Raw genomic sequence first — 25,485 nt, forward strand, 5'->3', positions numbered from 1 at the left:
CAATGCAGTGTAAGCATGAGTGGAGGAGACATATACAACATGCATGTCTGCTGCTGTTTCTGGCTGTTGGGTTTGCACATGACATTTGTGATGTCCTGTGAGTACATAATTCTGGTAAATCTAGATGCATAGCAGTTCAGGAAGACTCAAACTGAGTATAAGGTGAGCATGTTACATCTACAGTTGAATAAACTGACACCTTAGAGAGGCCACTCTTTCCACTTGAACCAGAATCTACTTTGAATGTAGGAAGAAGAGAGAAATACAAATGACCAAGGACTCTATTGTCTTCTTTCTTAACCATGTTACTTCCCAGGATCAGCCAACCACTTATGCTGAAAATGATGCTATAGAAGGAAAGGGAAAAGTAGGGCAACCTGAGTTCCTTTTAAGTTCCTCCTTTCTTATCAGGAGAGAATGCTGCAGAATGTGCACATACTGAGAAGTAAATTAAGCTGCATTAGCTTTGTGCAGTGACGCTACTGTTCTGGTAAGAACAAAGTACATTGCATGTACGAGCTTTGAAACACAAACTGTATATAACTACACTGATTCTGCACACAAGTTAAACACTCTCATATTTACATTTAAAACTGGCATTATACGATGTAATAATAAATGGTAAAATTCATGCTAATAATTTAAACTTTTAATTTTTCATTGCTTAGAATGACATTAAATAGCTAATTTAAATTTAAAACACCATTACATGACAGAACATAAAGACTTCTAACCCTGGGAAACGAACTAGGGGTGGTGATGGAAGGGGAGGAGGGCGGGGGTGGGGGTGAATGGGTGACGGGCACTGAGGGGGGCACTTGACAGGATGAGCACTGGGTGTTAGTCTGTATGTTGGTAAATTGAACACCAATAAAAAAACAATTTATTATTAAAAAAAGTTAAAATAAATAAATAAATAAATAAATAAATAAATAATAAAACACCATTACAAATCCAGAGAAACTACAGAAGAAATTAAAAAGTGTTAATATTTTAGTAACTTTCATGGCACTATTTTCCTGCTTTTTAAACCAATGGATCTTGCACTCTCACTTTGCACTGAGCCCCACAAATTATGTAGCTGACCCTTCACAGGCAAAAAGGAACCACTTCCTATAGTGATTACCACCTAACCTCAAATTACACTTACAAAGGAGAAGGGAAGCCTTACTAGGGTGCCTACTATGAGTTGTGTTTTGGTCTGATTGAAGACTAAATTGTTATTTCCAGTAGTAGAATTCAGAACAAGATCCTTCCTCTCCAATCCAGAGCCTTTCACACAAGGAACACAGCGTTGACAGAAATGAACCAACACTATCCAGAGAGAGAGGCACATCCCAGCCCAGGAGAAATAAGAGTTGCAGACCTCATCACGCCAGGCAGTGTATGCTGATGGAGGTGGGATGAGGACCCTCTTGGGGATGGATCCAGCCACATCTAGTTAGGAAAGAGGCAGCAAGTCTACCAGTGGCTTCCAGCAGGTGTATCACCAACTGCAAGAGCCACTAGACACATCCTGCTTTTGTAGGCTGCCTCAGAGACAGGGTTAGAGGTTGTAGACAAGATTCAATGAAATACAGTGGGGCATTCATGGACTAGGCCACCCATGTACAGTAACCCTCCAATAAAAAAAGGAAAATCACACAGAGTTTGCATGTATTACTAGACTTTAGGAAGTTGCTTTAAGGAAACCTAGTTTTAACTTATTTAGCAGATTGGTAACTGAAAGCAGGAAATCTTTTTACAAGCAGTATTTGCTTGGAGGGGACGTTACCTGCTAAAATAAATGATTTTCCTAGAGAACCTTAAAAATTGAGTCAATAATTGGGGAAAGCACTAAAATCCTGACAGCTCATCTAAGCCCTGAGGGATCCCCATGCCATTATTCCACACATACTCCTCACCACCACCACCCACCCTGGCAGATGTCACTCCATGCAGTGTAGGACTCCACCATCCTTCCCCAGGCTTTGATGGGCAGTGAATTCTCAGGGCGAGGAATGATGGCTAATATTTCTATCCACCTCAGTAGCTCATGCAGTCACTCCTACTAATAGTAGCACTTCATAAATGCTTGCAGAAGGCAAAAAATGTACCAGAAAGAAATGGATTATTAAAGGCCACATCTCAGAACTAGGCACAACCCTCAGTAAAAGTGGTTTCTGTGTTCCCTAAATTCCAAGCCTATTAAAACATGGGGTCCTGTGATTTACAAGTTTTTGAAAAGCTATTTACATGAAACTGGACTTTGCTAGCATGACGGGACCTGGGGAAGGCAGGACAACATTCTCAGATGTCATTGACTGCCCGCTGCATTAAACACAGAAGAGGAGTAGTTAGCAGCTCCCATGCCCTGTGGTCTGGGCCAGCAGTCCATTCCAACTTCAGAGTCACTGAAGAGTTTGGGATTCTCGGGGCCCACTGAAGACCTACTGAACCAGAATTTGGAAGTGGACTGTGGGGAGAGGGGATGGTTAAAGCTCTTCCATGTGATTCTGATACAGGTTATCTACAAATCAGCCTTTAGGAACCACTGCTCTAGGATGAAAAACTGTTGAAGCTGCATAGGTTTCTGAGGCCCAGCTCAATTCAGAAGAATAATCAGTTTGAATCATATAAATGTTATGTAGAAGCCCTGAACCAATTCTCTTTCTGTGGTTTATAAAAGACTTTTTATGATTTTATTTATTTATTTGACAGAGAGAGAGAAAGAGTACACATATGTAGGGGGAGCAGGAGAGGAAAAAGCATGCTCCCTGCAGAGCAGGGAGACCAATGTGGCTTGATCCCAGGAGCCAGGGATCATGACCTGAGTTGAAGGCAGATGCTTAACCAACTGAACCACCCAGGCACCTCTATAAAAGACTTCCTAATACTCAGTGTGAAATTATTTTTCCTTATCTGGAGAAAAACATGGATTTCCAAACTGTAACTACTGAATAATTTACATCATGTATGTACACTTCATGTACATTTCATGTCTCACAATGAATGAACAGGTAAGGGTGATTTCAGGTAATATGTGAAATCTCTGTCCAAATATATACCTCTACTGGGATGCCTGGGTGGCTCAGAGGTTGAGTGTCTGCCTTTGGCTCAGGGCGTGGTCCCAGAGTCCCAGGATCAAGTCCCACATCAGGCTTCCTGCATGGAGCCTGCTTCTCCCTCTGCCTATGTCTCTGCCTCTCTCTCTCTCTCTGTCACTCATGAATAAATAAATAAATAAAATCTTTAAAAAAAAAAACAAATATATACCTCTGTTATTTAATTTTCTACTGATGTCCAGAGAAGGACCTGCCCCAGTGATACTGATTTCTGATGAGATGCTGCAACTGCCAAGTATTTCTGCTCCAAGAACAGCTACAAAGTGAGTTAAAACAACTCCCCTTCTCTGAAGCAATACCTATTTTGAACAAAACCCTCTATGATCCACTTTCTACTCTATCCATCCCTCCAAAGGAAAAAGATGGAAAGTGCTGGTAGTCAACTTTGGCAATCCTGAAACTCCCACCTCCTAGTACATTTTCAAAGAACCAATACTAGGGCTAACAGAGGCCTTTCAACCAATTACTGACCAGTGCCTAAAAAAATATCTCACACAGGCCCAGCCTAAAGCCCTTAAGATAGCTGGGCCTGTTCAAGCCAAGCTTACACATGGCATCCCTTTCTTACTCTTCCTCCCTCATTCTGATGAGGCTGTCAATCCAGGCATCACACCTACCCCATGTGAGGATTGAAATGAGACCTTTGTTGGCAACAGAGCCTTCTCATCTCCTAGATGAGTGATCGCATACACAAAAAAGGCTTATTGCAGAAAATGTAGAGAACCCTCAAAGGTCAAAAAAGTAAGTTAGCTACATTTTTCAGAGAGAACCACTGTTATTTATTTATCGACACAAACATATACACACATGCAAACACAACTGAATATACTGTTTTGAAATCCATTTCTTAACTTACTCTGTCTTGAGCATTCTCCCGTGTGATAGACCTGCATAGCTCTAACTGTTTGTTATTATAAATAATATTCTGATTGCTCTCTCTGCTTGATCTCCAAGGTAAATCCCATCTTCTCCTGACAGGACACACTATTCTTAGTCATTTACCATTTTGCAAAATTGAATTTCAAATCCCTTCTGACCGCTACAGTCAGCACTCTCTAAAGGAGAAGGAATACTCCCAGGTTTGAAGGGAAGGGGGGTTTCAATCAAGCCTTCTTGATTCCACATTTCCATTTGAAGGAGATCCAAATGTTCTTCTAGAACATAAAAAACCTTGGCTTTTTTTTAGGGTGAGAGCATGGGTATAAAGAAAAGGGGCATGTCAATTTACAGGATATACAAATTCCTTTTTACCTTTAATGAAGGAGAACAACTTTGGTCTATTTTTTTTGGTCTATTTTAAAATATAAAGGCAAGATTTGTATGCTCATGCCACCTTTAACCTAAGATGAATCTCCTTTCTATTGGATTCTCTGAATTCTCCCACGTCTGACCCAGGCTCTCTCTAGGCTGTGCAAGGGTACCATCTTGTGGCTGATACAAAAGATAATCAGAAGACACTTAGCTTTCTAGTGTGTGAGGGTATGAGAAAAATCAAGTACAACTGCAAGCACCTCTTTAAGAAAAGGTTTGCTTCAATTGTAACAGAATATGCATATCATTGTTTATTGGCTTTTTAAAATTTAAATTCAATTAATTAACATATAGTGTAGTGCTGATTTCAGAGGTAGAGGTCAGTGATGTCATATCACATCCCAATCTTAATATCCATCACCAGGTCACCCCATCTCCTTACCCCGTTTATTGGCTTTTTTTAAAAAATGCACATAAACCAAATGCTTAGAGAGTTTCCAGTCCTCAAGTGATAACATTCTGATATGAGCCCAACATTTCAGAACCTTCTAAACACCAATACTTGAAAGGAAAATGACATTTTATTTAGCTTGCTTAAGAGTAAGTCATTTTAAAAACAAACAAACTTTGGAGTAGTGAAAAGATCTCAAGAGTAGGTGTTAGAATAATTGGGTTGCCATCAGAGCTACATGAGTTTCAGTGACCTTGGGTCACTTAACTCCTTAATCCCTGATCCTTCATCTGAAAAAGGGAGAGAATACCTGAGCTGGGAGCTTCATAGAGTTGCTGAGGTCACATATGGGAGAAGTGCTGAAGTGTGCTAAAGTACCAGACAGAATATAAAGCCTTATTACTGTTATTCAGAACAGCTGGATTAGTAATCTGGATTTTTTTTAAAATATCTCCAAACATAATACTACTGGAGAGATTGTCCCTGAATGAGGACAGTTCTGTCTCAGAAGTCAGGGGGGAAAGGTGTCTGCAGGGAAAGTTTCAGAAAGAAAAACTGACCATCTCTTAGGTATTAAGCATCTCAAATGTTAGGAGAATTTGAAGAGAACTTTCAGAGGCTGAAGATAGTTTTTTTAAATAAAGCCTTTGAAAAAGCAATGGCTTAGAATTTAATGGCTTCCAATTTAAAATGCTAAGTACTTCCAATTTAATATGCTAAGTACAAAAACAACAAAAGAAATCACAAAAAAACAAGACTGACACACTTCCCTCTCTTTACAGTTAAACTTCACAAGACAAAGATCCAAATACAAAACTGAAAGACAAGCAAATTTGATTTTTTAAGCCATGTGCAACAATGATAATTCATGCAATTGGTTTAGCACTAAAATGCAAAAGTGTATGGATGTAAATATACACCTAAATAAAAATGAAACAATTTCTTAAACCATATGGGGGGGAAAGCTCAATCTTTTGTAGTCAAAGTGCAGTTTAAAAACTAGTAAATCAGATATGAAAATTTCCTATCAGATAATGAAAATAAAGTTTTAATGAGAATACTCAAGGCTGTGTTAAGACATTCATGAATTCCTGCTAGAAGAGTCTACATGTGCAATCTTTCTGGAAAGCATTTTGGCCATGTGCATCAAGATGCTTACAAATGTGCATGTTCATGGAGTCATTGATTCCACTGCTGGAGGCTGAACATGCAATGGACAAGAATGCAGGTTGTGAACCAGGTCACCTGAAACTGTCTCCCAGTCCTACTGCTTATTTAGCCAAACAACTAGGCAAGAAAATGCCTGACTTCTCTGTGCTTTGATTCCTCACCATAAAGTGGGGTAATAATGGTACCTATTTCACCAACTAGTATGAAGATTATATCAGTAAATTTAAGCCACCCAGAATACAACTAGTACATCATAAGATGGTATTAATATTACTGCTATTTTCATCATTGGAAGAACCTGACAACAATCTGGAAACTGCATTCATTAAGGAAATATGTACTGAGCAATATTTTTGGTTGTGAGATAGTGAACACAACAGTTATGGTCTCTGACCTAAAAAGCTTATACATAGATGAAAAAAAAGTTACACTCTTAGATGTTCATTTCAATAATATTTATAGTAGCAATGACTGAAAATGACACCAGTGTTCAAAACTACATGTCTATGAAGCAAAAGATTGAATAGCATAGTGTGGATTACTCTGCAGTCACTAAAACCTAATGTTATGAGGCTTAATTTCTTCATCAGATAAATGGACATTACCATAGAATCATTATAAGGATCAGAATAGTCATGAATACAAGGAAGCTTTGGAAATAGTAAGGTATTATGTAAATACTAATTATTATTATTTGTTGGGGTCTACATAAGCTCAATTATGAACATATTTTTTAATGCATCTTTACTGAACATTTACTATGTGCCAGATATTGTGCACATATTATCTCATGTAATTCCTAATCCAAACAGCCGCCATGTTTAGAAAATAAAAGTACACAATGCCTATTAAATTAGAATTTCAGATAAATGTTAAATAATTTTTTAGTATAAACATGTCTGAAATGCAATTATTCAGTGTTTATCTGAACTATTTGGAACATACTTATACTAAAAGTTATTCATTATTTATCTGAAACATTTAAAATGTACTTATACTAAAAATTTATTTGTTTTTCATCTGAAATTAAAATTTACCTGGGCATCATACATTTTATCTAGTAACCCACATCAATCCTATGAAATAAATATAATAATTATATATGTGAGAGCAAGCCAGAAACAAAAACAGAGATTCAATTTTAATTGGTGCAATGACATATCACCCACCACTCCTACTATGGACCAGAAAGAGGAAGAAGTATTAAATCAAGAGGCAGAATGAGAAAGCCAGAAATTATTGCCTGGTTCTCCCTGCAGTATTCTCGTTATTTAAAATATTGTAATTTCTCAGAATACATTAAGCCCAAATTCAAATACTCAACATAAAAACATGGTGCAAAGCCAAATCTAAATGACTTTGGAATTATCAGGCATTTTGGAAGATTGACAACATCCATCCCTTCTTTTAGTGCAAATTATCTAGAGATGGAAGAATAAACATGTAAATGCTTATAAGCTGTTTTGAGTTGATGAGATTTCAGGTTCTGGGAGCTAACCTTGGGTTGCTTCATTTCTACTCGATGGTGGCAGCTGACTTGCTTTCTGTTACTTCAGTGGACCTTGAAATTATCCTAACTGTTTGCTTCACATCAGGGTGTGCCATCCCCCCCTCCATTTGCAGTCAGCACCACTCAGAGAATAAACTATGTTAATTCACAGTGGCCTTGGTGATAATAGAGACATGTTCAAGCATCTTTTTGTTCTTGAAGGAAAGACGTCACTCTACTTTTGCAAAAGGTAGGCACGAGAAAAAGGGCCAATATTCAAATATATGTCATGGTGCACTGCAAAGGGTGGAATCAAGTATACGTGTATGTCTTGTAGCACTAATACCAATCGAAAGAAAGAAAGAAAGAAAGAAAGAAAGAAAGAAAGAAAGAAAGAAAGAAAGAAAGAAAGAATGAATTGAGGAAAGACAAGGTAAAGGGGTCCCAGGAGGCCTGGGTTCCAATCTCAGCTATAGAATTAACTAGCTAGGTGACCTTCAACTAGTCCCTGATTCTTTCTGAGCCCCATTTCCACCATCCAAAGCCTGACATCAGGGCAGTCCAGGTGGCTCAGCGGTTTAGCGCCGCCTTCAGCCCAAGGCGTGATTCTGGAGACCTGGGATTGAGTCTCGTGTCAGGCTCCCTGCATGGAGCCTGCTCCTCCCTCTGCCTGTGTCTCTGCCTCTCTCTCTCTCTCTCTCTCTCTCTCTCTCTCTGTCTCTCATGGATAAATAAATAAAATCTTTAAAAAAACAAAAAACAAAAAAAACAAAGCCTGACATCAATATCTGCTCTGTTCCACAGGAATATTTTGGGACAAGATTGCGTATCTAGAAAGCATCTTGGCTGTATGCTACTGAGAGAAGAAAGGTTATAACTGGTTCAAAGCAAAGTGATTTCAGGAATTAGGGGGCAAACTTCAAATCACTACTGCCCATCTGTGAACTCTGGTAAGACACTATTCTACCAAAGATGATAATATTTTCAAAAGAACCAAAGAAGGTGAGAAGAAAAATGTCGTTTCTTCTCCTTTCTTAAAGTTTATTTATTTATTTGAGAGAGAGATAGAGAGATAAGCGCAAAAGCCCAGGCGTGGGGGTGAGGGTGAGAGAAGCAGAGGGAGAGGGACAAACAGACTCCCCGCTGAGCAGGGAGCCCAATGATGAGTCTCAATCCCAGGACCCTGAGATCATGACCTGACCTTAAGGTGGACACTTAACTGACTGAGCCACCCCAGCATCCACAGTGCTTCTTCTGTCTTCTCTCACAGTCATCCAGGGAGTTTGTTAAACATGTACTTCTGGGCTACACATCAGAGATTATAAATCAGTAGGAATAGAATTGGCCAAAGAGTCTGCATATTTAATAAGCTCCGTTGGTGATTCAGAAATAGATGGTCCATTTAAAACACTCTGAGAAACACTGGTCATTATCAATAAAATACAAACATAGTTAAGATTTTTTATTTTTTTTAGTTAAGATTTTTTAAAGACAATGAAATAAAATGAAACTAGTAGAAAGCATATAGTAGACTTGCTCCAATATAAACTTCTGGGACAGGAGAGCCAAGACCTTCCCAAGAGTAGAGCTGGAGAGAGGGACCCACAGCACTGTCTAATCTCTCAAAATGTGTCTCTGATTGATTGGCAAGAGCCAGTTGGTAAAAATGATGGAAGAAAATGGACAAACCCAAGAGTCAAAAGGCCATACAATTTGGAAGAAAAACATAGGAAGATAGAAATTGTCACAGAACAGTCTTTGGAAGGGTAGTACTATTGAGTCCTACAAATATAAAAGAGACAGCCCTTGGCAGAAGAAAAAACCAATTCGTCAAAAAGGAGTTTAACAATAAAAGTGTCAGTGTCCTTACAAAAAAAAAAAAATGATATAGAGGCTCAGTGGTTGAGCATCTGCCTTTAACTCAGGTCGTATCCTGGGATCAAGTCCTGCATCAAGCTCCCAACGGGGAGCCTGCTTCTTCCTCTATATCTGTGTCTCTCATGAATAAATAAATAAAATCTTTTTTAAAAATGATATACAATTTTCATGAAACATTTGTGGGTGGGAAATAAAAATATGTTCAATATGAAATTTTTTAAAATATTCTATAAGAATTTTAGAAGATGAGAGATCCCTGGGTGGCACAGCGGTTTGGCGCCTGCCTTTGGCCCAGGGCGCGATCCGGGAGACCCTGGATCGAGTCCCAGGTCAGGCTCCTGGTGCATGGAGCCTGCTTCTCCCTCTGCCTGTGTCTCTGCCTCTCTCTCTCTCTCCCTGTGTGACTATCATAAATAAATTTTAAAAAATTTAAAAAAAAAGAATTTTAGAAGATGAGAAAGTACTCTGAAAAGCATAAAGAATAAATGAGATGATTACTACTTACAGTATTTTTTTTGACTGTCAAATTTATTCACTTCATGTCAGGCTTGGAAGCTAGTTATGGAGGGCTTTATGGCATTATCTTAGGATCCCCAGGGCCTACCTACTACAGTGTCTAGCATATAATAGGCGCTAACCAGACTGATCGATAAGTAAATGGGTAGATGAATGGGTGGGTGAAATCAGGTTAATACAAAAAAAGCCAAGAGAAGAGCTGCAAGTTCATACAGTATTCATCAAATCACACAATTCTTCTCTATTTGGACTGAGCTGCCAAGTGACTGTTAGAGAAGACTTAGACCTATTTTAATACTAATATCGGCTGGCAATCATACATAACCTCCAAGGCATGTTTATCTGTCTTCCCGAAGGAAGTATACCTTGACTCATTTAACTTGGTATGCCAGTTATCTGTCGCCCCTCAGCCCCATACTTACCTTCTTCCATCTATTCTGCATTGGCAGGTTTTGATATCTATAAGCTACATTCCCCAAAATCCGCCCCCCCTCCAGTAACTGGTTTTCTGTTCAATTCTGGCAAGAGAAAGAAACATTATTTCTTTCTCACATTTTATTGCTTCTGCTGGTGTTTCTGGAAATAGCTGCAGACTGTCAGTGATCTAAGCTTCTGCTGTAACTGCTCTTCTCTGGTGGTCCCTGTACTGGCCAGGGAGACCAATGTCTACAGTCCTAGCATTGGCTAGATAGAACCCCTAGAAACTTGCTCTTGAGTTTTTATAACAACCCTTTTTTCCCTTTATTCCCCCAATCCCTAGCATTGATAGCTGCTTACTACAGATACACATTTATCTCTAGATATTATTCTTTCTCCTTTTTCCTTCTCAAGCTCCTTGCTTTTTCTCCTTAGCTTTTCCATCTCTTCAAACACCCATACAACCAAGATTTGCATTAAATTCCCTCTATTTGGGACGCTGGGGTGGCTCAGCCGTTTAGCACCTGCCGGGGCGTGATCCCAGGGTTCCGGGATCGAGTCTGGCATCAGGCTCCCTGCATGCAGCCTGGTTCTCCCTCTGCCTGTGTCTCTGCCTCCCTCCCTCTCTCTCTCTCTCTCTCTCTCTCTCTGCTTCTCCCTCTGCCTGTATCTCTTCCTCTCTCTCTCTCTGTGTCTCTCATGAATAAATAAAATATTTTTAAAAAATAAAATAAATTCCCTCTATTTGAAACAGAACTGGTTTCTATTTCTCTGACCATACTCTGACTGAGACATTTGGTAAAATCAGGGGAAATCTGATTACACTAGGTATTGAAAGCACAGGTTAGAGAATATTTCATTGGTTCCCTAAGAACCTGGAATAGAAACTGAAATTAAATTGGAGAATTAGATTATTAAACAGCACATATAGGGGACAAAATGCCTTCTTATTCTCCTGGAGTATCTCCTTGCATTTATTACCTTATTAATGTTGTTATTTTTTAATCTCTCTGCTTTTCTACAAACATCTGCAATTACCTCCCCCTCATGGAAGCTTCTCTGATTATCCCAGCTAACCTTGATCTTATTTACTCTGAATTCTTCTGGTCCTTTGGTTTTCTCAGTTCTCAAGAATTTCTCCAGGTATGTTATCAGTCAGTGTTGGCCAGATTCACTTCCCATACCCAAGTGATCATTGGAATTCTCAGAAGAAGAAAAAAAAAGTACAGATGCCAGGACCTCACTCCCACTCCTAACCTCCTGAATCAGAATTTCTGGAGTGAGGGCTGGAGGAGGTTGGGTAGAGAAAGCATATATATGTTTTGTATATTTCTAAGTAATAAACCCCTCAAGATCAGGGCCCTTCCATTTCCTATGTAGTATTTACTGTGCCTAACACAGTTTAAATACATGCAATAAAAACATGTCCATTTTTCCAATGAATTGATTGAGTGAAGATTCCCAGGAAGACCAGGTGGTGTCACTACTGCCTAATTAATATTTCTGCCCCAATGAAAAGCACCTCACGTAGCAAAATCTGACCTTCCCTGGACTCACTGATTCTGTACATTCCATCAGGTTTCTTTGGTTTTTGGTTTTTTTCCCCTAAGAACTGTGTAAACCTCACCAAGAAAATAGACAGCAAAATCTAAACAATGCATACAACTCGGGTCCTCTGAAAAGAAGTAGTGGCATCTTCTGAGAATGCCAGACTTCCTGGGAAGAAGCAAGCCTCTCCTTGCCCCCCAAGACCTCAGATCTCACTGCATTAGCTTCCTGGCATTAACATTCTAGAGAGCAAGCTTAAGAAACAAATGCTTAATGAGCTTGCAAGAAACACTCAACACCAAACAGATTGCATTTTTATTTACCTCTTGCAACCCCATTAGTTTTTAATGACATTTGGAGCCATTATTTGAAAATTTAATTTTCCTTTTATATCTTTTACTTTGATGTTATTGACTTAAATTATTCCTCATTCTTAGGTGAGCAAACCAAGGTATACCATGAGCCACTTAATATGTGACTTCTAAGGCAATATAGAACCCTCACCTATGCCAAAAGCTGTTTAATAATTACTTCTAATTACTAACAGGCTGAGAATGGCATGTTTTCCGAAAGCAGTTTCCATAAAACTCAGACCTGGCTATATTTTAACATTTCTGAATTCTAATTCTCAAATTGTATTAAGAATCCAGTAAGCTGGTTGAAAGGAAATGAACTCTAGATTTATGGGTCCAAAGGAGCCTTGAAATGTCCTCTAGAACTTCTTAGGTTATACCTGATCTTCCCCATTTGAGCATCTACCTCCGGAAAAGTCAATTTCCTGGATAATCAGCTCTTTCTTCATATTAATTGTTCAGAGGCTTAAATTTCAATGAAAAGAGAGGTACTGAATGATAAACAGATCTGCAGTAGTAGAAATGGGCCCCCCTTTACAAGTAAGGAAAGGGTTAAGATATAGGCAGGAAGAGAAAGTAGGCCCTAAATCCTCCGAGGAAGCTCAAAGAAATCCCAAATGTGGAGAAATATTGAGGTGGACAAAACCAGAGATAAGGGAACAAAGCAGACCACCTGGCCCTGGATGTTAGGGAGTATATTTTTTTTTTTGGCAGCTACACCGTAATCACAGAAACTAACCAGACCTCAAAGCAGTAAACCATTAAGAATGTTATCGATAGTCCTTGCTCAAACCAAGACAGCACCATAATTCCAAGGCCTCAAGCTTCCTGGTGAGTTCTCAAAAAAGACTGCCAGTAAAAGCCCACAGTGGCAACCCACTCAGGACTCTGCTTACTCTAGAGAGCCTTTTTCTTTCCTTTCTGTTCTCATCTTCACTTAATAAACTTTCACTTTGCTTCACCCTTTTGTGTCTGCGAGATTCATTTTCTGACTCTATGAGACAAGAACCCTGCAATCCTGTAACACTTATTCTTCATCAGCTGGGTGATCCTTGAATCCCTAATCATCTAGATCCCTAACCACTCTCCTTCAAGACTTATCCCCTAAATGTCCCCTAAAATGCCCTCATTTTCCAAATGATCAGCCAGCTTCTACTCACATTTTACAATAATCTGCTGGAGGAGTGTGTGTGTCCTTGGCTGCCAATCATTTCACTTCAGGGCATCAAGCTTGTCCTCTGTTCCCCACTTAGTACTGAAGAAACTGTTCTTGTTTAGGTTAACCAGTTATTGCCCAGCACTATGTTCAGAGATTGTGTCAGTGATATTAAAAGTTTTCCTCCCACTTTGTGGAACCTATACGTGTGGTAAACTCAGGTTGCTGGACCTTGATGACTTCTGGGTTTTAGTAATGGAGGGCTCCTAGAAGTTAACAGCAATGCTGCCAGGAGACAAAAATAAAGGAGCTTTGAGACAATATTCTTCATTTAGCCAAGACTCAATATCCCTGGAAAAGAACTTTCTAAGACTCCATATGGTGATAAGAGTTAATTTTCTAGGCTGTCAGTATCAGCTTTGTGTTCTTTAAAAAGGACTATTATTGCCCATGGTCAAGTGGTTGTCAATAACATTGTAATTTATTCCTCTTTTCCCATCATCCTGTTTCCTTCCCTCCTTCCCTCCCTCCCTCCCCCCTCTGCCCTTCCTTCGTTCCTTCCTTCCTTCCTCCCTTGTTTTCCTGGTCTTATAAATTTCTTTCCTAGTTTTTATAAACTTCTTTTCGATAAGTGTACAATATCAACTGGTTAATACCTACAGACTTGTATGCACTCCTCCTACCACCCTTCATCCCTCACTCACACCCACTCAGCCTCCACTCCCAACACAACCCTGTTGTCCAACTTATCATATAAAAGACTTTACAATCCTTGATATCCAGACTGGGAAAACGAGCCTCAGTTAAAATGCTGTTGCACAACACTGGGTTATAACTGTCATCATCACAATTTCAAATCACCTGTCAACATTCAGCTGCTCCAATTTTATATCGCTCTGCAGAGAGTCAGAAACTAAAGGGAGATGCCTCAGCCTTTAGGAAATGCTTGTAAAATACCAATGGAATAAGATATTTTTGAAGTGCTTCAAATTTCGAAATAAAAATCTCCCGGCACATATCAGGGATAGTTGATTGTACCCAGTGAACTTGAGAGCAGTAAAAGTATCATATGTTGCAGTTTGACAGCAGGACTGTTTTTACAACCCCTTGCATTTCCCATACTCATTTTCTCCTAAGCTTCCCTCTGCAAATAAACACTTCAGAGATTTCCAAAAGCCCAAAGATAGGAGTTGCTACCTGCTACTCAACAGCTGCATCTTCAAAGCCACACAGATGTTAAATTCCTTTATGGACTACAGACCTGGTATTCAAGGCTCACCTCCTTCCCAAGCCCATCCAGAGAGCTCCACCATCTTTTAATCTCCTGTAGGACTTACCATTTGTACCACTCGCTGACCATATAAAATGCTTCAGGATACAAAAAAATTTAAGATTATCCACCCTAGGGCAGTCCCGGTGGCTCAGCGGTTTAGCGCCACCTTCGGCTTGGGGTGTGATCCTGGGGACCCAGGATAGGTCCCACATCGGGCTCCCTGCATGGAGCCTGCTTCTCCCTCTGCCTGTGTCTCTGCCTCTCTCTCTTTCTGTCTGTCAATTTCCTACCTCCCCATCCAGGAACCAACTAATGATAAACCATCCCTGAGGATGAGGAATCGACTTTTTCTTACAGGTTTTATTATGATTGATCTCTTAATTATAATAATACATATCCACAGAGAAAAGTTTAGGGAGGAAAAAAACCCCTAAATTTTATTACCTATAATGTGTATATATAGATATCTCTGTAATTTGATTATCCATAATCACCATACTAAGAAGGAACTTTGGTTATCAGTGGTTGACTATTATCCCATTATAAAAAATTATATATATAAAAATATATCATAGAGCCATAATGAACATTTTTGTGGCTAAATTTTTATGTACATCCATGAATATTTTTCAAAGAAATTCTTAGAAATAGAACTAATTGAACCCAATTTCAAGCTAATAATAGAAACCACAATACCATCAATATATAATGACAAGTATTCCTGCAGCATACTGTGTATCAGGTACTCTATCTATACTTTATATTCACAATGATCTTAGGAGGTGAATATCACACCATCCTTATTTTAAAAAGTGAAGAAAGTGAGGCTTGAGATTTATCTCTCAGAAATTGTGCTAGAAAATGACAGATCAGGGATTCAAACCCAGGTGTATTTCTATAAGCCATGCTCTTTCCGTTACACACAGAAAGGGGCATTCCCTTACTGTGCCACATAGGGTTTTCACTAAAACAATTTGAACTCAGGGAATCATAGAATGCAATACTGAGAGGAGCCACAAAAGTTCTTAAACTCAGTCCTTATCTGATACCAGTCACCCCTTCAACATTTCCTATATTTAACCTTTATTTAGTTATCTTTAAAGACAAACTCCCTCTTTTCCTAGACATTTTACTTTTATACTACTCTAACAATAAAAAAAAATCACTTTTTATTCTGAATTGAAAATTGTGTCCTTTTAGCAACCAAGCACCAATGCTACATTTAACCAGGAGGCCACAAAGATATTATCCATTCTCCCTATTATGTGACAGCCCTTCCCATGTGTCATCTATTCCCCTTGCCCTACTGACATCTTTAACTATTCTTCCTACCTTAGACCACTGAGTTTCCTCACCACTGGGAAGACTTCTCCTGACCATACTCCAGGGCTGTGGATCTTTCAACAAAGCCAGGCATCAGCTGTGAAACCATAAGGGCCATGCCTGAGACTAAAGAACATGATCCAGAGCAAGGCTTACTCTAGACCTATCCTAATAATGCCCAAAACCAAGTTCTGGCAAGATCTTCAGAGGATAGAGTTTAGAAGTTGAGCCCTATGGGACTAAAAAGCAGAGCACAAAGAATATAGTCAATGATACTGTAATAGCTACGTAATGGGACAGATGTAGCTATACTTATGGTAAACACAGCATAATGTATAAACTTGTCAAACCACTGAGTGGTACATCTGAAACTAATATAATACTGTCTGTCAAGTATAATCAAGAAAGAAAGAAAGGAAGAAAGGAGGAAGGAAATTAATTAATTAATTAATTGAATCTTGCCCCTGAAGCCATAAGAATCCTAGAAGAAAACATAGACAGTAATCTCCTTGACATCGGTCTTGGTAACAATTTTTAAATCTGACTCCAAAAGCAAAAATAAACAAGTGAGACATCAAACTAAAAAACGTTTCTGCACAGCAAGGAAAAACATCAACAAAATGGAAAGTCAACCTGCTGAATGGGAGAAAATATTTACAAATCATACATGTAATAAGCCGTTAATATTCAAACAACACCAAAATATCATAAACTTTACCACCAAAAAAACAAACAAACAAACAAAAAAAACCAAACAAGTAAAAATGGGCAGAGGACTTGAATAGACATTATTGCAAAGAAGGCATCCAAATGGGCAGTCATATGGAAAAATGCTCAGTATCACTAATCATTAGGGAAATGCAAATCAAAACACTATGAGATATCACCTCTCACTTGTTAAAATGGTGAATCAAAGCCAAGAAATAACAAGTGCTGGTGAGAATGTGGATAAAAGAGAACCCTGTGCCTTGTTAGTGAAATGCAAATTGGTACAACCACAATGGAAAACAGTGTGGAGGTTCCCCAAAAAATTAAGAACAGAACTATGATGTGATCCAACAATTTTACTTCTGGGCATTCATCCCAAGAAAACAAAAAAACAATTTCCAAAAGATACATGCACCCCTACATTCATTGCATTGTTAATCATAGCCTAGATATGGAAGCAACCCAAAAGTCTACTAATAAATGAATGGATCAAGAAATTGTTGGAAAAATATTCCATGCTCATGGATTAGCAGAATTAATATTGTGAAAATGTCAATGTTACCCAGGGCAATATACACGTTTAATGCAATCCCTATCAAAATACCATGGACTTTCTTCAGAGAGGTAGAACAAATTATTTTAAGATTTGTGTGGAATCAGAAAAGACCCCGAATAGCCAGGGGAATTTTAAAAAAGAAAACCATAGCTGGGGGCATCACAATGCCAGATTTCAGGTTGTACTACAAAGCTGTGGTCATCAAGACAGTGTGGTACTGGCACAAAAACAGACACATAGATCAATGGAACAGAATAGAGAATCCAGAGGTGGACCCTCAACTTTATGGTCAACTAATATTCGATAAAGGAGGAAAGACTATCCACTGGAAGAAAGACAGTCTCTTCAATAAATGGTGCTGGGAAAATTGGACATCCACATGCAGAAGAATGAAACTAGACCACTCTCTTGCACCATACACAAAGATAAACTCAAAATGGATGAAAGATCTAAATGTGAGACAAGATTCCATCAAAATCCTAGAGGAGAACACAGGCGACACCCTTTTTGAACTCGGCCACAGTAACTTCTTGCAAGATACATCCACGAAGGCAAAAGAAACAAAAGCAAAAATGAACTATTGGGACTTCATCAAGATCAGAAGCTTTTGCACAGCAAAGGATACAGTCAACAAAACTAAAAGACAACCTACAGAATGGGAGAAGATATTTGCAAATGACATATCAGATAAAGGGCTAGTTTCCAAGATCTATACAGAACTTATTAAACTCAACACCAAAGAAACAAACAATCCAATCATGAAATGGGCAAAAGACATGAACAGAAATCTCACAGAGGAAGACATAGACATGGCCAACACACACATGAGAAAATGCTCTGCATCCCTTGCCATCAGGGAAATACACATCAAAACCACAATGAGATACCACCTCACACCAGTGAGAATGGGGAAAATTAACAAGGCAGGAAATAACAAATGTTGGAGAGGATGCGGAGAAAAGGGAACCCTCTTACACTGTTGGTGGGAATGTGAAATGGTGCAGCCACTCTGGAAAACTGTGTGGAGGTTCCTCAAAGAGTAAAAAATAGACCTGCCCTACAACCCAGCAATTGCACTGTTGGGGATTTACCCCAAAGATACAGATGCAATGAAAGGCCAGGACACCTGCACCCCAATGTTTATAGCAGCAATGCCCACAATAGCCAAACTGTGGAAGGAGCCTCGATGTCCATCAAAAGATGAATGGATAAAGAAGATGTGGTTTATGTATACAATGGAATATTACTCAGCTATTAGAAATGACAAATACCCACCATTTGCTTCAACATGAATGGAACTGGAGGGTATTATGCTGAGTGAAATAAGTCAATCAGAGAAGGACAAACATTATATGGTCTCATTCATTTGGGGAATATAAATAATAGTGAAAGGGAATAGAAGGGAAGGGAGAAGAAATGTGTGGGAAATATCAGAAAGGGAAACAGAACATGAAGACTCCTAACTCTGGGAAACAAACTAGAGGTGGTGGAAGAGGAAGAGGGCGGGGGGGGTGGGGGTGAATGGGTGACGGGCAGTGAGGGGGGCACTTGACGGGATGAGCACTGGGTGTTATTCTGTATGTTGGCAAACAACACCAATAAAAAATAAATTTATTATTAAAAAAATAAAAAGAAATTGTTGCATATACATATATACACAATGGAATATTATTCAGCCATAAAAAGAAATGAATCTTGCCATTTACAACAATATGGATGAATCTTGAGGGCATTATGCTAAATGAAATAAGTCAGAAAAAAACAAATACCATATGATCTCACTTGCATGTGGAATCTAAAAAATAAACAACAAAACAAAATAAACCAAGTTCATACATACTGAGAACAGACTGGTGATTGTCAGAGGGGTGGTGGCCAGGGCATGAGTGAAGTGGGTAACAGGGGTCAAAAGGTACAAATTTCCAGTTATAAAATAAATAAGGCTTGGGAATATAATGTACAGCATGATGACTACAGTTAATAATACTGTATTGTGGGGCACCAGGGTAGCTCAGTGGTTGAGCATCTGCCTTGGCTCAGGGCATGATCCTGGGGTCCTGGGATCGAGTTCTACATCCAGCTCCCCAAAGGAAGCCTGCTTCTCCCTCTGCCTATGTCTCTGCGTCTCTGTCTCTGTCTCATGAATAAATAAATTTTAAAAATAATTTTAAAAATACTGTATTGTAAAAAATGACAATAATATTTCATTGTATATTTGAAAGTTGCTAAGAAAGTAAATCTTAGAGCATTCATCACAAGAAAAAAAATTTTGAAGTATGTATAGTGACAGATAATAACCAGACTTATGGTAATCATTTTGCAATACATACACCTATTGAATTACAATGTTGTACAACATCTGAAATTAATATAATGTTATTTTTTTAAACTAATATAATGTTATACGTCAATTACATCTTAGTAAAAAACAAATTAAAAAATAAATAAATTGAGCCATGCCCAAGGGAAAGGCACTTGGGAAACATTCCGGGCTTTCCACCAATCTTCTCTAACAAGATAGAAAGACAACAAATGAAAAACTCACTGGAAGAACAGGTCTTAAGAGCAGATTGAAGATGGCAAAGGAATCAGGTGGAGACAGATCAATAAAACTTAAGATCAGAGAGGGGAGAAAAAGTAAACCAATGATTCCAAAATCTTTTTTTTTTCCCCAAAATCTATTCTAATGCATGTGCTATCCTGCCTTCCTCTGGCGATGTCTCTTCTTTTCAAGGAAGCCATAGATTCCCTTCACATACAAAGGCTGGTGGGTCGCATGGCCTATATCCCAGAATCCACAGGCTGTTGGGGAACAGGACTTACCTGTCTGGAGATCCCATAGTGCACAGGGCCAGTTCAGGGCTTCCAAAGGCTGCTGAAACAATATGAGATATGGGCCTTTAGAGTCTGTATTCCCGAAGCCTCTTTGGATCTTGGGCGAGTGAAAAAATTTAGGGTTCCAGACAAGAATCTGAATGAAAAATAAGCAGCTGAGTGTACTCCTTGGTCCTGGGCACGGACAATATGCGGACTCCCACGCGGGACAAGGACATCATGAGAATCCATAAGACCAACACCACAAAGATGTCTGCACTCGAGAACTGTACACCACACTGATGCCCATGAGTGAACAAAGGTTCAAATCAATTCAAATCTGTTGAGCATCTGCTACATTTCAGGCACTGTTCCGCTGACCCTGCAACGATAGACATAAATGGTGCCAGCCATCAAAAACCTGTCTGGGGGGAATCCCTCGGTGGCACAGCGGTTTGGCGCCTGCCTTTGGCCCAGGGCGCGATCCCGGAGACCCGGCATCGAATCCCACGTCAGGCTCCCGGTGCATGGAGCCTGCTTCTCCCTCTGCCTGTGTCTCTGCCTCTCTCTCTCTCTGTGACTATCATAAATAAATAAAAATTAAAAAAAAAAAAAAAAACCTTGTCTGGGCTTACAAAGAGCCCATCGAGAACATGCCTTTGCAGGAACCCCGAGGCCCGTGGGCACGCACCAGCTCCTGGTGAACACAGGCACCATCCCCACCTCTGAGCTCCTTCAAGCATGCCAGTAGTGAAGTTCAGGGTCAGCCGGGTCATCACAGTCCCCGTGGAGGCCAAGAGCCCGGCCGCCCCGCCCAAGCTGGTGAAGGGGCTCCAACGGCTAGCGCCCCACCGCAACCCCACGAAGAGCACCATCACGGACTCAGCGGGGCACACCCTGGCGCGTGCCGATGAGCTGCACCCGGATACGCTTGAAAACCCCTGAGGAAGCCCAGACATCTGCATCTCTATCAAGAAATCCAACGCGGTGGTCCTGTGCCTCGAGACAGTCAGCAAGGCGTCCGACGTGTGGGGCCAGCTCCAGTCGCACCAGGAGCAAGTGACTGCGCGGAAGGCGCCACCCCTCCCCGACGGCTGGTCGTGGACATCAAACTTGAGGTGTCTGCCAGCCAGGAGCTCAAGCGGTGGGCCCGCTACAGGCCGAGAGCGCGAGAAGGCTTCGCCCAAGGCCTACAAGACCTGACGCCAGGCCGCGATAACCTCCCTCGGCAGGCGCACGCAGCACCTCATCCGGGTCGCTGGCGACGGCACAATGGCGGCCCCCAATGGGCCTGAGTGGAGGGAGCAGGTGCTTCAACGTCGGCGACGGCACGCCGCACGCCGCACGCCGCACGCCGCACGCCGCACTCTGCACATGGCACGCAGACGGCCTCCCGGGGCCATCTCACGCCGCGCTGCCTCTACGTCAGCACGCTGACGACGCAGCCCCTGCTGGTGGAGCCCGTCTGCCTCGTGGAGGCCCCGCGTCTACCTGCTCGCTAGCGAGGCCTTGGGAGGGCAGCCATGCCTTCCCCCGCCACATGTCCGACCACTGCCAGGCAGATCCCGCCCGAAGACCCCTCCCACAGCACCAGCGGGTGGCGGCGGGGACACACAGGTGCACAGGCCTGGTGGAAGGCATGCTGGCCCCAAACAGCTTCCTGAGCAGCTTGTACTCCACGGGCTCCCCACGGCAGCCCCAGGGCGGTGGGCAGAACACAGCGTGGCGCCCAGCACGCCTGCCCGCACTATGCAGATGCAGGGACGCCCTCCCTGCCATCGCTCCTCATTAATGCTTGATGACATTTCCTTCAATACTGATTTCAGGATTTCAGAGGCGACAGAAATGCCCTCACCAATGGGGGTAGGAGAAGGGATGCAACACCCAACACTTTTTTTTTTTCCATTTCGTCAGAGGGAACTCAAATGTCAGATACATACATACATACATACATTGACAGGTTGATTTGGGTCAGTGGATGTTCCCCACCTCCAGAGAAGGAACAAGCAGGTAGACATTTCTCGTTGAACAGAAACCAGAAGGCAGGAAATCTTACACAATGAAAAAAAAAAAAAAAAAAAAAAAACTTACACAATGTCCCCATGAGCATCTCCAGTTGTGTTGGTGCCACTGGAATAATAAATTTTAGATGTGGTGACAAACGAATCTGTCTAGGGAAATGAGATAGGTAAATAGGCAACATAGCCTGTAAGTGACACAAATGACACAGAAGGTTCTAAAGTAGCACAGAGGAAGGAGTGATTAACTTGGTGTTGGGGCAGAGTATCTCTCTTTTTTTTTTAAGATTTTTTTTTTTATTTGAAACAGAGAATGCACAATGGGGGGGGGGTTGCAAGGGAGAAGCAGACTCCTGGTTGAGGAGGGAGCCCCACCCAGGTCTCAATCCTAGGACCCTAGTATCATGACCTGGGTGGAAGGCAAGAGGTTTAACCAACTGAGTCATCCAAGTAGCCCCAAGACAGACTTTCTCATTCATTCCAAAAGCATTTCCTGGATACATATGCACTGCAATGAACCAAATCCTGGACAAATACATTTTCCAGCAGAGAGGAAAAGAGACGTTTCACGCAGAAAAGATCACATACCTAAATAGATGTCTGAAAGATTATGGTGTCTTTGAAGAACTGTAAGACATTCCAAATCATGGAGAATAAAATTTGAAAGAAAAAAAGCAGCAGATGTGGCCGAGGTATGCAATAACTCATACTATGTATTGAATGCAATAATTCATATGTATAGGGTTTGATAATTCACAGTAAGTGCAGGAAACAGCATAAGTAAGTTTTGTGGAGGCTTAAGCCCAGACAGTGTTTGTATATATTAAGTGCTTGATAAAAGTTAAAACTTCTAGCAGCATTTACGTGCTTATACCACAGAAATACTTAACCTTTCTGGCCTCAGGCTGCAAGCTTCCTGCAGGGATAGGAGTTGGGGGGAAGGTGTTAAGGGGGGTCAGTGAATCACCTTTCTCTCCTTCAGGCTGAAGGACACTCAACTGGTGCCTCTTCCCCACCCAGAAGTCCAACCTAGGGCTGGGACCAGTGCCATCAGATAAAACAGCATAGCTACTTCTTTTACTAACTTCCCCACCTGCTCTGAACTCCACTGGGAGATTTAGATTACTCTTTTTCTGAAAGATTCATGTATGACTCAAAGCAGTAAGGAGTTGGAGACAGAAATTATGCATTTAAAAAAAAAGTTAACATTTTTATATTTCAAGAAGGAGAACAAGACCATGTTTGGGGCTTTTAAGAAGTATCTCTATGAAGGCTCATTCCCTTCCTAACTCTTCCTCTGTCTCCTTATCTTCCTGCCTTCCCCTCTCTTTGGGCCTTACTCCTCCCTGTCTCTGTCTCCTTCCCCTTTCTATCATTCCCTACTATTCCTACCAGGATGTAGATAGAGCCCTTGTTCCAGCCATTTCATAAGTAAGGAATCTTTTGCAACTTCCGGTTTTAGCTGGATGCCAGTGGGAGCTTTTTCTGACGCCCCCCCTCCCCCAACACTTCCATAAGCCCTGTTCTGTAGGGTGCATTCTTTTGTGGAAGAGACATGCCAAGAGGGTGCTTCACCTCCAAAGGGCCTGCCTCCACTTTGCTTTCTGATGTTCTTTAAAGACAGACTTTATGAGAGTAGTTTCTTCCAAAGGTTAACCTGTCTAATCTACATAGGGAGTGTGTTCTCTTAATATAGCTTTAACCTTGTTCTTGTGAGTAACACTAGATCTCTTTCCTTGCCTGGTTTTCATTAAGGCCTTTCTTGATTAACTGAAAAATCACTCTGCCTGGATCATCTGAGACAATGGCACTGTACGCCAATAGTTTGTTCCACATTGCCATGTTTCTTCCTGATAAAAGTGTAAGAAATGTGTGTGTGTGTGTGTGTGTGTGTGTGTGTTGGGATAGGTAGAATGTGACATTGTTTATTGCACCAGATATGTAAGTATTTATTTGAAATTTGATAAATAATACCTTTTCTCCATCTCCATTGAGAACTGGAAAACCAGAGAGAGGCTTGCATTGTCAAAAGAGATTTCAGTTAACCACTCAGCATAAGAAAAGACACATCCAATACTTAGAGACTATTATCATTCTTACAAAAAGTGAATCTCCACAGGGGACTTTAGGATGGGCTGGTCTAGGTAGAACCTACCTCTTCCCAGGCTTAGTTTGTGGCCCCTCTTGGGGAAGGAAAGCTAACTTGAGTGCTCTCTCAGTACAGCCTTGAACTGATTCTAGAAAACATGGTTGCAGCTTCTTTTTCCTATCTGCTCCAAGCCTTAAATATGTGTTCTTCTCCTATGCAGATCACCACACAAATGCAACATCCCTTGGAAATACTGAGGCTAAGGCAGGAAGGATACATTGTTTATGATTTCTTCTTGTTTTGGCTGAATTAAGCACTTATTTCTGCTGTCATTGGAGGCAGCACTCAGAGCAGCCCCATTCTCTTGAGTCAATACTACCGGTCTTAAAATGACAAATGGAAACACACCAGAGGACACAGATGTCACCTGCCAGAGTGAAATAACTAGAATAACTGAAAAAAACCCAGAACTATTTTAGGTCACTATTCTTCCTGAATTACTGCTTCTGTTTTATTACAGCTTAATTTGTTTTTTAAGGTGAGACAATTTTTGTTAATCCAGCAATCCCACTTTGGGGAATTTGATAGCAATAAAATCACCTTACTATCAGGATGCATGTCAAAATTGTTTAATGCAGCATTATTTATAGGATCAAAAAGTAAATTTTTCTTTCTTTTACGTTAGTTTGCTGCTTGCTAGATTTAGAAGGGAAAGTTAATAGAGAACATAATTTGTTTTAATAATGAGAATAGCAGGAGTGACCAGGAAAAAAAAACAAACTTCAAGATGACATTATGACTCAGTGAACTAGTTATCATTTTATTGTGTAACTTGGCCATTCAACAAGAGGCTAATATATACCGGAACTGGCATCAGGAAATATCTGGCATGATGCAAGTCTTTGTTTTCCTTTAGACAAGGAAGAAGTCTTCAGTCAATAATTCAGAACCTCGAAAAACAGTCTCAAAATCAAACTGTCATACTACCAGCTCCCAGTGTATTTATGCTACAAGCATATTCAGTTCAGGTGGCATAGATTTGTTAAGCAACTATTATGTCAGGGAGGGTGCAGGTAAGATGAATAAGAGAGGCTCAGCTCTCAAAATAGTCAAATTGGGTGGAGATGGGGTTGGTGGCAGACATACATGAGAAGGAGGAGGATGGTAATGATGACAACAGTGCAAATGTACTTTTAAGGAAAAAGAGTAGCACTGGTCACTGGACTTCCAGGAATAAAGGCGGGGCAGGGGTATATGGGTAACCTGGTGGACTTTTGGTGTTATCAGGGTAAGAAGTGCAAGATAAGGAGAGGTAGTAGATGCAGCTGGGAAGACTAGCCTTTGACAGACCAAAGAAGATTATGCATTGTA

At 40.6% G+C, this 25,485-nt stretch overlaps 1 protein-coding gene across 14 annotated transcripts in view; it reads right to left on the reverse strand.

The window, feature by feature from the left end:
* GLIS3 (GLIS family zinc finger 3) overlaps positions 1-21,254 on the reverse strand; it is a 552,705-nt gene extending 531,451 nt beyond the window's left edge. For 6 of the 14 annotated variants that reach the window (XM_072840236.1, XM_072840221.1, XM_072840213.1 and 3 more), the window contains exon 1: positions 20,017-21,247. The gene's annotated coding sequence lies outside the window, so the exon portion shown is untranslated. Of the gene's footprint in view, positions 1-13,337; positions 13,619-20,016 lie in introns of all 14 variants that reach the window. The other 8 variants (XM_072840264.1, XM_072840262.1, XM_072840265.1 and 5 more) reach the window with 4 other exon arrangements.
* Positions 21,255-25,485: the final 4,231 nt, after the last annotated feature.

This window comes from Canis lupus, chromosome 1 (assembly GCF_048164855.1).
Source record: "Canis lupus baileyi chromosome 1, mCanLup2.hap1, whole genome shotgun sequence".
Taxonomy (NCBI): domain Eukaryota; kingdom Metazoa; phylum Chordata; class Mammalia; order Carnivora; family Canidae; genus Canis; species Canis lupus.